Source organism: Taudactylus pleione, unplaced genomic scaffold (assembly GCF_031769625.1).
Source record: "Taudactylus pleione unplaced genomic scaffold, aTauple2 ptg000225l, whole genome shotgun sequence".
NCBI lineage: Eukaryota > Metazoa > Chordata > Amphibia > Anura > Myobatrachidae > Taudactylus > Taudactylus pleione.
Genome location: NW_028284627.1, coordinates 6352837 through 6365603, shown reverse-complemented (window position 1 = coordinate 6365603; position 12767 = coordinate 6352837).

Below are 12767 nucleotides of genomic sequence, written 5' to 3'. Positions count from 1 at the left end.
CAGAACCTGTTCTGCACATACATAGAATGGTTCCTGTACCAGCGCAGACCCACAAACACAGGGATGTGAACTAACCATTGGGTTAGCGTACAACTGATTCCAGCCCTATGCTTGGTGCAGAAGTCCTCCAGATACTGTACGGAGTTAAACTCAGGTACACTGTCTTGGCCAATATGCCGATTGTATCGTTTGTGTAACGCAGGTGCTAGTGATCGTTAGTCTACACGTGGTACAATTTAACCAGGTCTTAGATTTATTGTAATCTGGCAGAAAAGAAAGTAACATAGAACATTCCTTCCAGCACTAACACTAAGGTGTCTGTGCTAAGCTGGGTACACACCTGTACAATCAGCGGCTGCTCGGGTAAAGCTCTCACGATCAGCCGTGTAGTCTGTCTCCAGTGTGAGCCCCTGTCAGCTGCCTGTGAACCGCGTACACACTGTGCAGACATAGCACAGTGTTTCTCCCCCCAGGACTGCCAGTCTGGGCTGTGCTTAGCAAGGAGCGTGCTTCCAGTGGGAAGCTGCTGCTCTGCCTTTCGGGCAGGCCTACCCGGCTGCTAGGGGCTGCAGCCAATGCAGTATCTAGAGGTGTTTTGCACATGCACGGTCCCACCGCTGCTTATGCACATGCGCCAATCCCAGTAGTGCACGCAGGGGGAGTTTCTGAGTACCCAGAAACCAACCATGACAACCATGTTATATAGCCCCCCTCACGGCAAAATGCAGCTATACGCTGGTTAATAAGGAGGAGGCGGAACCAATATTACATGATTCTACCAGAATCGCATCATTTTGCTCCACCCCCTCTCGACTGACCAACGATTTGCAGCATTTTGCCGCTATGGGGAGGAGCCTAATGACATAGGGCCTGATTCAGAGCTGAACGCTCTGACTAGAGCGCTCGCTCTGAATCAGGGCCCTCCTACCTTTTTTTGGAGCGTCCTCATGGACGCTCGCATAGCTGTGGGTTACCACCCACAGCTATAGCGAGCGTCCATGATGATGGTCGCGATGGTCTTGACCATCGGGCTTGCGACGGAGACCCTGCGGTAGGGTCTTGCTGCCGCAAGCCCTGGAGTGATTTTGGCTTTATCAGAGCCAAAATCACTCCCACTGACATCACTAGTGATGTCAGTGGGGCCGGCTTGAGACGGTAGGCACGCCCCCGGCACGCCCACCAAAGGGGGCGTGCTGTCAATCAACATCGACAGCACGCCCCCTTTGGTGCGAGACCCGGAGCGATGGTGAGCCCGTCGCTCGCCGGGTCTCGCGCATGCGCACAACGGAGCTCCCTCCATCTTGCACAAGCGCAGTGGGGAACATCGACCCGCTTGCGAGCATCCTGCCGCTCGCGAGCGGGTCTAAATGACCCCCATAGTGTCAGCCTGCCAGGTCCCATTCCCGCAGCTGCTGCAAGGTAAGTGTAATATATGTGTGACATATGTATTTGTGTGTAAGGTATTTGTGACATAAATATGTGTATACACAGAGCCGTAACTAGACTTTTTGGTGCCCTGTGCCAGAAAGAGCATTGGCGCCCCCTCATTTTTCAAAGGGACATAATGCACCCAAAAAAGGGCCATGGCTTCATGGGGAAGGGCCAGGGAAGAGACAGGAGAGGCCAGGAGATGCTGGGGATGAAATAGGAGGAAGCTACAAGCAAGAATGATAATAAACAGAAATTTGACAGGCCCAAACAGCGTCCCCTGACCTGTGGTGCCCTGTGCGATGGCACCGGCCGCACTACCCTAGCTACGGCCCTGTGTATACATATATGTATATGTGTGTGTATATATATATGTATGTATGTGTATATACTGTATATATGTGTGTGTAAACCCCCCTGGAAAAATCCTGTGTTTGCCCCTGAATCCTGGCTCCTGCCAGATCCATTGCGAAGGCACTGGGACCTGGCCGGCCTGGGATTGCCTCCTCTTTGGGGTCACTAGTGCAGTGCAGGCAGCACAGGCAATGGCAGCCCCCCCATTCAAGAGCATAGATTCCACTGCTGGTAGTGATTACATAAACATCAGTGTATTTGGATTAATATTTTTATTATACATTAAGTTACATTTATTTATCTTACTATTACAAAATGTATGTGTTGTCTTCTGGACATTCTTACATTCATTTTACATATATTAGATATATTTTTGTGGACATTTTCATTAAAAAAAACACAACTCTGCACCACTCTGAATAATAATCTCTAATGCTCAGTGGTGCAGTTACAATGCATGTACCACCCCAGCTACACTATGATGGAGGCGCCTGCCCCTGAAGGCTAGCAGCTCTCCCTGACACCACTGTGTATGTATAGTACCTGTGGCAGGGTGCAGAGCTAAGCAGGGGGAGTGGTGGAGCAGTGGTGGTGGTGAGGGAGTGGGGGGGGTTGTTGTATGAGGAGGTGCAGATGCTCAGTTATTTTTGATCCACTAGAATCCTCTGCAAAATGAATAAGGTGCCTGGCCCATGCAGAGGGGTAAGCCTTCAATAATCAGACATAGGCAGTAGCGTCTATATTGACAATCCACAGCTTGTGACACCCCCCCCCCCTTCCAATTTCCGGCACCAAAGGCTGCAGCACAATTGACCTACTGGTTAAATAGATGCTGCACAAGAGGCTTCACAAGCTACAGTAGCCTCAATGTAATTGGCTGGCAATAAGGGGAAACACCCAGCAATGATAGCTGTACTGTCCTTGCCATTAGTTGGCCATATGTGCTTCTTTCCGCATGCACCCCCCCCTCCCCCCAGTGTCCTCTGTGGTGACATGCGCCGTTCTGCGAATGCTCAGAGGAACTTCAGTGTAATAAAGCCAGAAGTCCCTCTATTGCAAAGGACAGCTCTTATCGGGAAAGCTGCCCTTTGCGATTTTAATCACATTTCTAGGTACATACTGGCACAATTAACGCCGGTATGCACCCGATTAGTGGCGGAATGTACCGCATCTCAGATGCAATGCTTAGTACATCCTGCCCCATCTATAAATGTATTACACATTGTTGCAGAACCAGAGCAACCAATATGCTCATTCACATTCACCCCATTTACCAAATCACCCCCCCACTTAGCACTCATTAACCTACTCCTCTCTAAAAATCCATTTATCAATTCACCCTCACAGCACCCATTAACATATTTGTCCACCCTGTCAGCACCTATTAACCACCCCCACCCAGCACCCATTAATCAATTCACACACTCAGCCATCATTAACCTATTCCTCTCAAATCCATTAATCAATTAACCCTCACTGCATCATTAACACATTCATCTACTCTGTCAGCACCTCTTAACCTCACCTCATCCAGCACCCATTAATCCATACTCCCCCAGCACTCAATAACCTCCCTCTCGGCACCCATTAACCTCCTCCCACCCAGCACCTATTAATCCATGCACCCCCAGCCCCCATTAACCGCCCTCTCACCACACATTAACCTCTCCCCCACCCAGCACCTAATTATATATTCCTTCCCAGCACCCATTAAACAGCTCCACCCCAGCACCCATTAACCTCAATCACACACCAGTAACAAGTTCCTTTACCTGCCTGGCTCCTGTTCCTGCAGCTCCTCATTCTCCCTCCAGTACAGCCTGGGAGGCGGAGCTTGCACACTTGGCTGATGGAGAGGGAAGGGGAGGAGAGGGGATGGGCGCCCACACTGCTGCAGCCGGCTGATTACTCGGACTGCCAGAGGAGCAGGCTGCAGCAGGTATAAATAATGAATATCTGGTGCAGCTGTGACAGCGGCCGTCACCAGCAGTAAGCATTATTAATGATATCAGAGGCATCCTCAGCAGGCCGCCCCTTCATGTCCTGCCCTTAGGCAACTGCCTAATGGAAGCATCAGCCCTGAATCTAGCCCCAATATCCTTCCTCAATAAAAGTCTTTCCTGGGTTGTAATTGTCCCTTCCAGAGATGCTGCCTTCGCCCTTGGACCCACAAACTACCACCCCCACCCCATTAAGGGCCTGATTCGGAGGTGCAGCTGCTGGTGCGTATGTTTGTGAGATACGGCGGCACTAATGCTAGTTTCTGCCTGCCTCTTGTGTACTAGCATGCGCCGGAATGTGCAAGGACTGACACTCCACCGTCCACACCTGCACCATCCCTATGGCAGGGACAGTATCTCCATCTGAACGCTCCCACAACTCCCATATCACACCCATTAGATGGCTATTTTTGTGTTAACATCTGGCCACCTACCTCCCAAATACCACCCAGCAGTGTCCATCACTTTGCTGCCCTATTTCTGATACCAGCGGCTCCGCACTCCGCAGCACATTTCAGCGTACTCTCAGAGTAATGCATTTGTCTTAGGGGTTTTCAGAATAGTTTGCACGTTCGCAGTAGCAAATAATCGCTCAACTGCACAAACATCGGCATTGCGTGAAGTTAGCGCCCGCCTCTGAATCAGGCCCTAAGTGTTAGATGATTTTGGGGGGGGCTCATTCAATTCTACCAAATGGGCCAATCATGTAGAGTGGTGAAGCTAAGCGGGCAGAAGGTGCTGCTATGCACTGTGCCCCCTGCATTGGGGAAGGGGGGGGGGATACAAAAACATTGCCATGCTCTCTGCCATCAATGACTGAGAACCATCTCCGCCATCGATGGTTGCTAGTCATTCATGGCCAATGGCCATCCCTAGTGGGTAATATAGATAATGAGAATGTTTATTCCATGACAAAGGGCCCATTCCCCCCAGATTATAGTGGTTTTTTTCATTATACTGAGCTAAACATACTCCTTAGGGAGTATTCAAGTTACTTGCAGCTTATCCTATTATACGCCCCTCGAGTCTGAATTTTTATCTGAGGTGATTTTTCTGCAGCACAGGGAAAAAAATTAGTGTTTTCTTTTCTTCAGTAAAGGAGCGTATGGTTCCCTTTCAAATCCCTAGTCTATCCTTTATTCCCAGTACACACTGTTTTCCATTCTTCTACAAATCAGGCTGTAAGAACCAAACGGCGTATAATAATTCATAGCTCGGACCTCCATCTTGGGCCCACTCCTCTCAAGAATGCATCCTTTATTGAACAAGCTCTCCTCATCTATTAGTGCCTGTCTGCGCTTGTATATGGAACAGTCTTTACATTTACTGCACAGATACCAAATAAAAGGTAAATTCTGTTCCATTCTATTCCAGGGATAAGCCGAGCACATAACAAACAGCACAGACAACCCAAGAGGCTGCAAATGATTGACAAGCTTTCCGGTCAAGAGCTTAGTAAATCAGCCATCAACCGAGTGGAGGAACACCTGGGATTTATATTATATCGGCTGCGATCCAGCTTTATATGATTAGGCAGCTGCGTCGGAAATCCTGCTCAGGAATGACCAGTCCTCAGAAGGATAAAGCTGACCTGGAAGTATTGTTGCTGAATGAAAAACTTTTTTGTTTCTATATATTTCTCATGCCCCAATTATGAAACATTAAAGCATGTAATCATATCATTATACCCATGCACTGTGATTCATTTACTATGCTGAGTCCGGGAAGTATTGTGTTTACATAAATGCCTGGAGGTTGGAAATATGCCAGCTATCATCAAACTGACTGCTCCGAGCCTTATATTACGTGAATTAGGCTGGGGCAGATCAGATCATTGATTTATTTCCCTCGGAATCGTAAAGACAATGGATCAGGATTGTATCGTGCTGTTTGTTAGTTATATGGAGGCCGCATTTGCAATCCTCATTATTCAGTATAGTTTCGTACATCCTAATTTGGTTGGCTGTGCCGTCTCCGCCTGTGATACATTTCAGTAGAGCTATTTTGAAGATTAATCAGATAAATTGTTTGAAGGTGTAAACCAGAATCATTGTGAATGCATGGTGAGGGGCTTGTTACATAGAGCTACTGAGCTGTGATAATAGAAGCATTTGGCACAAAACGCAGATGATAATTGATGGCGATTGAATTAACAAGAAGCATCTTGTTATAAAAAAATATATATTTAAAGGGGAATTTCCACCCTTTCTATTTGTCCTGCTTTTCTAAGGTGTCTATTTATGCCATTTTGCAATTTAGCACTGAAAAAGGGTATCTGGAAGTTACTGTAGATAGACAGTAACTAGATAGACAGTCAATAGCTAAACACCAGAAGGTAGACAGTGAATAGTTTAGAGGGTTAAAAGGTCGACAGTACATATGGTCGACATGGTTAAAAGGTCGACATAGTCAAAATGTCAACATGCAAATGGTTGATACAAAACATTTGTCGACCCGTTGATTTTCATAATTTATCATTCTTTTTAGGGTTAGCGTGCGGATGGGGAGAGTTACGGCTAGGCAATAGGAGGGGGGTTGGGATAAGGGTTAAAATTACAATAAAGTGTTGACCTGTTCTGTTTCGACAATTTGCATGTTGACTGTTTCACCATGTCGACCTAAGTCCATGTTGACCATTTACCTGTTGACCTTTTGTCCTGTCGATCTATTGCCTGTCTAACCTCTGATGTCTATCTATCTATTGTTTATCTAGATACTGTCTATCAATTCACACCCCCAAAAAGTGTCACTGCTTATAACCTCTTAACACAGCGCTAAGCAAAGTCTTTTTTGAGACTATTTATTACTTTTCGGCTGCATATCCCAACAAAGAATGAAAAGTAAAGTGATGGAGACAGAAACAAAATGCAGATAGACTCTAGCGCACAGGAGATAGCTGCCTAGGGTAATGTAATCACCCTATGGACTCTGATAGATAAATGGTAATAATGTGGTAGGTAAACAGAACCCCTGGCGCTAATTAAAGTGATGACAATGAATGAAAGCGTATAAAATACTTCCCTTCCACTGCGGTTTTTCTCAGTAAAGCCGGGTACACACGGAACGATGTGCTGCACCAATGATATCGCTGAATGATTTCCATTGAACTTTCTGTAGTGCAGGACAAACGATATTGGGTGTACACACTGATAGATATTTTTGATAGATCTCTTTCAGTGAAGTCATCCTGCCACATCTCTGAACAGGCAATTCTTTAAGTTATCGTAGAAATTGGCCTGCATGTACGGAAGACCAAAGATATCGTTATCATCCAGCGGGAGCGCGCATCGTTGGCCGTTCATTGCATACACACGGAACAATATGAACGATATATCGTTGAACAATATCGTTATAATTCATATCATTCAAAGGTATTGTCTCGTGTGTGTATTTCCTTAAGTCATAAGATCATAAAAGGAAGAAAATAGAATAAAAAATAGAGTGTAATCCTGTTTATCGTCAAAATATTATACAATTTATTCATAGATAATAAAAAAGATATTGGTGCACAGTACTCTAAAACATGAAATTAAAATCCAAATAAATATAAGAAGCACGAGATTAGCTCTGGTATGAAACAATGGAACTAGGTCATCTACCCAAAATATAGCTGAGTAATACGCAAATAATCACATACAAATTAGCTCAATATAAAGCAAATAATCCTCAATCTATACAATATGGCCTGGTACCGTGCCAAATGACGGTCACAACTGGTCGGTATGGGCGGGATGGGGGAAATGTAGTAAAACCCACATATCCGGTAAAACCCCCCCAAAATGTCTGTGATTGGATCAGTGTTATCTGTATAAGGTTCTGATCGCATTCATGGAAAATCTTGGTCATATACACTGTTTTGATTAAGAGAATGGGACTATGTGGATTTACGCTTAAAAGTTCTTGCCATGAAAACTCAGTGTTCCTGTTTTATTTCACCATCAATAATACCTATGTATTGTAACATTTAACTCTTGTCTGGGTTTGAGCTAAGATAGAAATTTTTAAAAGTTGTTTTGTCTTTGTTATTGATTTTGAGCTGACCTCAGGGAAGTAGAGAGTGGTATTTTTATATTATTTTCTTTATCCTTGTTTACTATATAAGTGATGATATGATCCCTCATAACAGTTTTAGAAGTCTTCCAAAATAAAATTGGATTATCTCAATGTTCTGTATTGTATCCAGAAACCATACCATTATGCGTAATTCACATGTGCCCACAGTAACCTATCCTCAAATTGTGTCATATTGCCCCATTGAGCGCTCCACAATATGAAACTAAGCCATGCAATGCATCCAGCTACACAGTTCTGTGGAAATTTGCTTATTAGTCACAGTAATGTGACAAAAGTACAAGGAACGAGTACCTTGGACCCATAGGCAAAACTGGGGGGTGGTCCGGGGGTGCACCGGACCACCCATTAGCCCAGTATCACCATATTTAATGAAGGCAGCTGTGTCTATTTGGCCAGGCTGCCTGCTGCAGACGGCATGATGAAATAGTGGCGATGGTATGTCAAACATGGAGCTCACCGCCAGCCAGTGCCATGTTTGAAATGCCGCCGGCGCTGTTTCATAGTTGCGGATAGGTCCCCTTCAGTGCTGTTTCACCATGCCTAGCTTGCTGCCAATGCACCAGGTACATATATTATTACCCTACCCCTGTGCACACCCCTGTGTAGTCACCCTACTCTGCCCTGTGGCCCCCGTCCCCCATCAAGGTCCAGCCTTCCCTGCCTTGTGCCCCCCAGGTCCACCCTTCCCTGCCCTGTGCCCCCCAGTCCAGCCTGCCCTGTGTCACTTCTCCACCAAGACTATCCATCCTTGTGCTGTGCCCCCAATAGGTCCTGCCCTCCCTGTCTTGCACTGCACCTTAATCGAGCTCTACCTTCCCTGTGCCCCTCCCAACTCCAGCCCTTCCAGCCCTGTGCCCGCTCCAGGTCCAGCCCTCCCTGACCTGTGCACCCCCATTAAGGTCCAGCCTTCCCTGTGCTGCATCCCCCCTTGGTCCAGCCCTCCCTGCCCTGCATCCCCTAGGTCCTGTCTTTGATGTCCTGTGACCCTTCAGTTGCAGCCCTACCTGCCCTCTCATATTCAGACTTTACTGGAAAGAAAAACACTTTTCCTTTTGCCATGCACCTCATCTTGCCACCCCCTTTCATTCTCCCTTCTTCATCCCTTACCATCCTCCTCCTCTTCTGCTGAAGACAATGAAGTCCTACTGGCCGACAATCACAAGCGACATGGAGAAACCTAGGCATGGCAGGTATGCACAATCGTCTGTCTTCAATAACTTTTTCCTCTAATGCTGCTATCGCTGGCGAAAACCCTGACGGCAGTAAAATTTGCCCGTTTTCGCCAGTGAAGGCTTCACAAGTGTCATGTGGATCTGGCTTTTTCAATATATTCTTTTTAATATGTATCTGGCTTTTTATATGTATTTTATGTGGAACTGGCTATTTCAATGAATTTTATGTGGATCTGGCTATATACTATTTGATTAAATTAGGCAGGACATACTGAAAAAGAAACAGGGAGCGCTAATGGATGTCATATATGATACTGGTACAAAATTAACAATGATCACAAATCCAAATTGAGAGAGATTAATAACGCTGAATCTTTAATAAAATGTTCTAAAATATTGAAAAAAAATAATAATTTAAGCAATAGCATCTATCCTATTGAATAGAAACATAGAAACAATATCAGAATAAAAAAAGAAACAATTGTTGCAGATCAAGAAAGGAAAATAATGTAACTCCTGATAAAGATAAAAATGTACATATAGGTTAAAAGTCCAGTTATTGTAACAGAAATCCGGATAATAAATATGTTGGATAATGTTTCCTCGGATAATTGATGACCGGTGTTTTAGTAACCAACATGAAAGGTTGAATAAACTTTATGTAAAGTGGACAATGAGTAAGTCTTATTTGTGGTTAGAAGTACTTACCTGGTATCTTCCTGTGACTCCAATATTGTAATATTAAGGGAAGGCGCACCCACGTCCTGTTCCACAACTGGTCCTGGTCGGGTAAAATAAATAGTAGTGGTGCAGATTGAAAGTCCACTCTGTCTGGAGCTGTATGTGACAGCGGCTACCAATGATGAAAGCCGCTAAAGAGATGCTGGATTCACCGTGTAGCGCTGGAAGCACGGATGTGAACCAGGGTGATCTAGGGCAAAAACAAGTATCCCAACAAGTAAATCAGGTAGTGGTGAGAGTACCTCATAATGTCTATTCTCTCACAACACTGAGGTTGTGGGTTCAATTCCCACTATGGCTCTAACTGTGTGGAGTTTGTATATTCTCCCTGTGCTTGCGTGGGTTTCCTCTGGGTGCTCCGGTTTCCTCCTACACTCCAAAAATGTACTGGTAGGTTAATTGGCTCTAGTGTGTATGTGTGCTTGTGTACATGTGCAGGGGCGCCGAGAGGGGGGGAGCGGGTACAGATTACCCGGGCCCGGGCTTCCTCAGGGGCCCAGGTCCGACGCCGCCCCCCCCTCCCTCACAGCAGCCCAGCACACAGCGTGGTCTACGGTGCCTTCTACATCTACATCTCCTCGCAATCCACCTTGAGTTGGGTTCTCCACTCACTCTGGTTGGAGTTATGCCACATTTTTGCTAACCCTTCTTGAGCTGTTATTACCAAATTGGGTTGGTTTATTTTTGATGTCTTAATTAGTGAGTTAAAATCAGTGTGAAGTATCTGCGCTTTTGCAAGTTTAGGTTTTTTTGTTTCTCTAGATATTCTTTATAAAAATGTAGGATAAATGTTTTCTTTTTTTATATATACTATATGTATTATTTATCGGTCATGTTAGCAGTGTGACCTAAGTTCCTGATTTCTATGGTAAGTTTCCATATTTCTGATAAATTCTGTGTTTGTGATTTGTATTGAGTAGGGTTCTTTTTCAGTGATATTAGTCGGTGTAGGGCCAGTGCCTTACCCCTTCGGTTCAATATGACCGTCTCTGAGCTTTGGTGGGATTTTTTCTCCTACCCTTCCTCTTCTAGGTGCTCAGTATGTTGGACTCTTCCCTCTTGGGGTTTACGAGTCAATTTTTCTTTTTATGTACTATTTAACTTTGTTTTATTTCTTTTTTTAATTTTCTTTTCTTAATTCTGCCTCTGTTTTTTTTTCGGGGGAGGGGGGGGGGGGCAATTTTTGCTATAGATTACATTATATACATTATATATATTATATTATGTATTATATACATTTTATTATTTTTATTATAAATGTCAATTCGTATTGTAACTTACAATGTTAACGGTTTCAGTAGCCCACAAAAGCAGACCAAGTTATTTTTTTATTTAAAGCGAATGTCCGGTGACTTGATTTTTCTCCGGGAAACTCATTTTCATGGTTCTTCCCACCCTGAACTCCATTCCTCAAGGTATCTGTTGTATTTCATGCCTGTGATCATTCACAAAAAAAAAGGGGGAGTGGAGGTTCTGGTTGCAAGTCATTTACAGTTGGAACCAGAAACGGTGTTCAGAGATGGTTACATTGGTGAATGTCTATGCCCCGAATGTAAATCAATCTTCTTTTTTTGCTGCTCTAGATTAAAAAATCTCTCACTACCGTAAGAGGGAGGTTATTTTAGCAGGGGATCTTAATACAGTGCTTAATCAAAAATATGACAGATCCCACCCCTTCCCTCCTTCATTGACCTATATTGGAGAGCGTAATTCTAAAGCCCTACTATCCCTACTTAAAAAAACACTTATTGTTTGACACCTGGCAGGTGCAGGACCCTCTTGCCAAAGATTATAAAAAATTTTCCCAAGTGCATAAAATATAAACTAGAATTGATATGATATTTGTTGGTCAGGCCATGACTCCTCATATTAATGGGGTTAATATTCACTCCATTACATGGTCTGACCACGCCCCAGTCTCCTCTACTTTGCCTTGTCTTTCCCCTATTTCTCTACCTCCCTCCTGGTGCCTAAATGACTGTCTTTTACAAAATAATTATGTTTTAGTACAGATTTCCCATTTACTCAAAGATTATTTTTCCATAAATCAGACCCCTGATATCAAAGACACGACTCTGTGGGAAGCCCACAAAGCAGTTCTACGTGGTCATTTTATTCAAATGGCTTCTAGAATTAAACAACAGTGTACCCAAGCCATTTTAGATTTAACTACACAGCTACACCAACTAGAATTAAAACATAAATCTACTTTTCTTCAAACTGACTTAGATCAGCTCACTAAAATTAGAGGAAAACTTAATTTGTTATTATCTCATAAGACAGAACTCTGCCTCCGTCGTTTAAATCAGAGGTATTATGAAAAGGGGGATAAAGCCGATAAGCTACTGGCTCGGAAATTACGAGCTAAAGTTTCATCTAAAAATATTTTGTTGATTAAAACTGGAGTAGGTGGTTTACCGGTCCAGATTCAGAATAACATATGGAAAGTCTTTGATCACACGGAATGGTTTATGCTAAGAAATATCACTTAAAATTACCCCTATTGTCGCTATTTATGTGTCTCTCTCTGTGAATCCCCCCAGACAAGGTATCTCTCACCTTTTGTCAGTGATTTCCCCTCTATTTCACCTTTCTTTCTTCTGTTTCTTTTATTACTTTATTCTAACTCTCCCCTTTTTCTAATATAATCCTACATTGATGTAGATTATATTGATGTAACGATTGACTGATATACCAAAGCTGATGTGATAATTTGTTAATTCAAAATTCAATCGCTGCTTATACTGGCTCTATAAGTTGTATAGTTTGAGTGACATCGATTGTATATTTACTTGCATTTCTATACAGTGTACTATATCGATTTTTTATACAGTATTTGTAATTTTGTAATTTTCTATATTATATTATATTCAGGTACTTTGTTTCTTTGTACTTTGATATAATTTCAATTTATATTTGTACTACTTTCTAAAAAAGTTTGAAAAGATTAACAGTAGTTTGTATATTGTTTGTTCCAAGAAACAGACTAGTCGCTTAT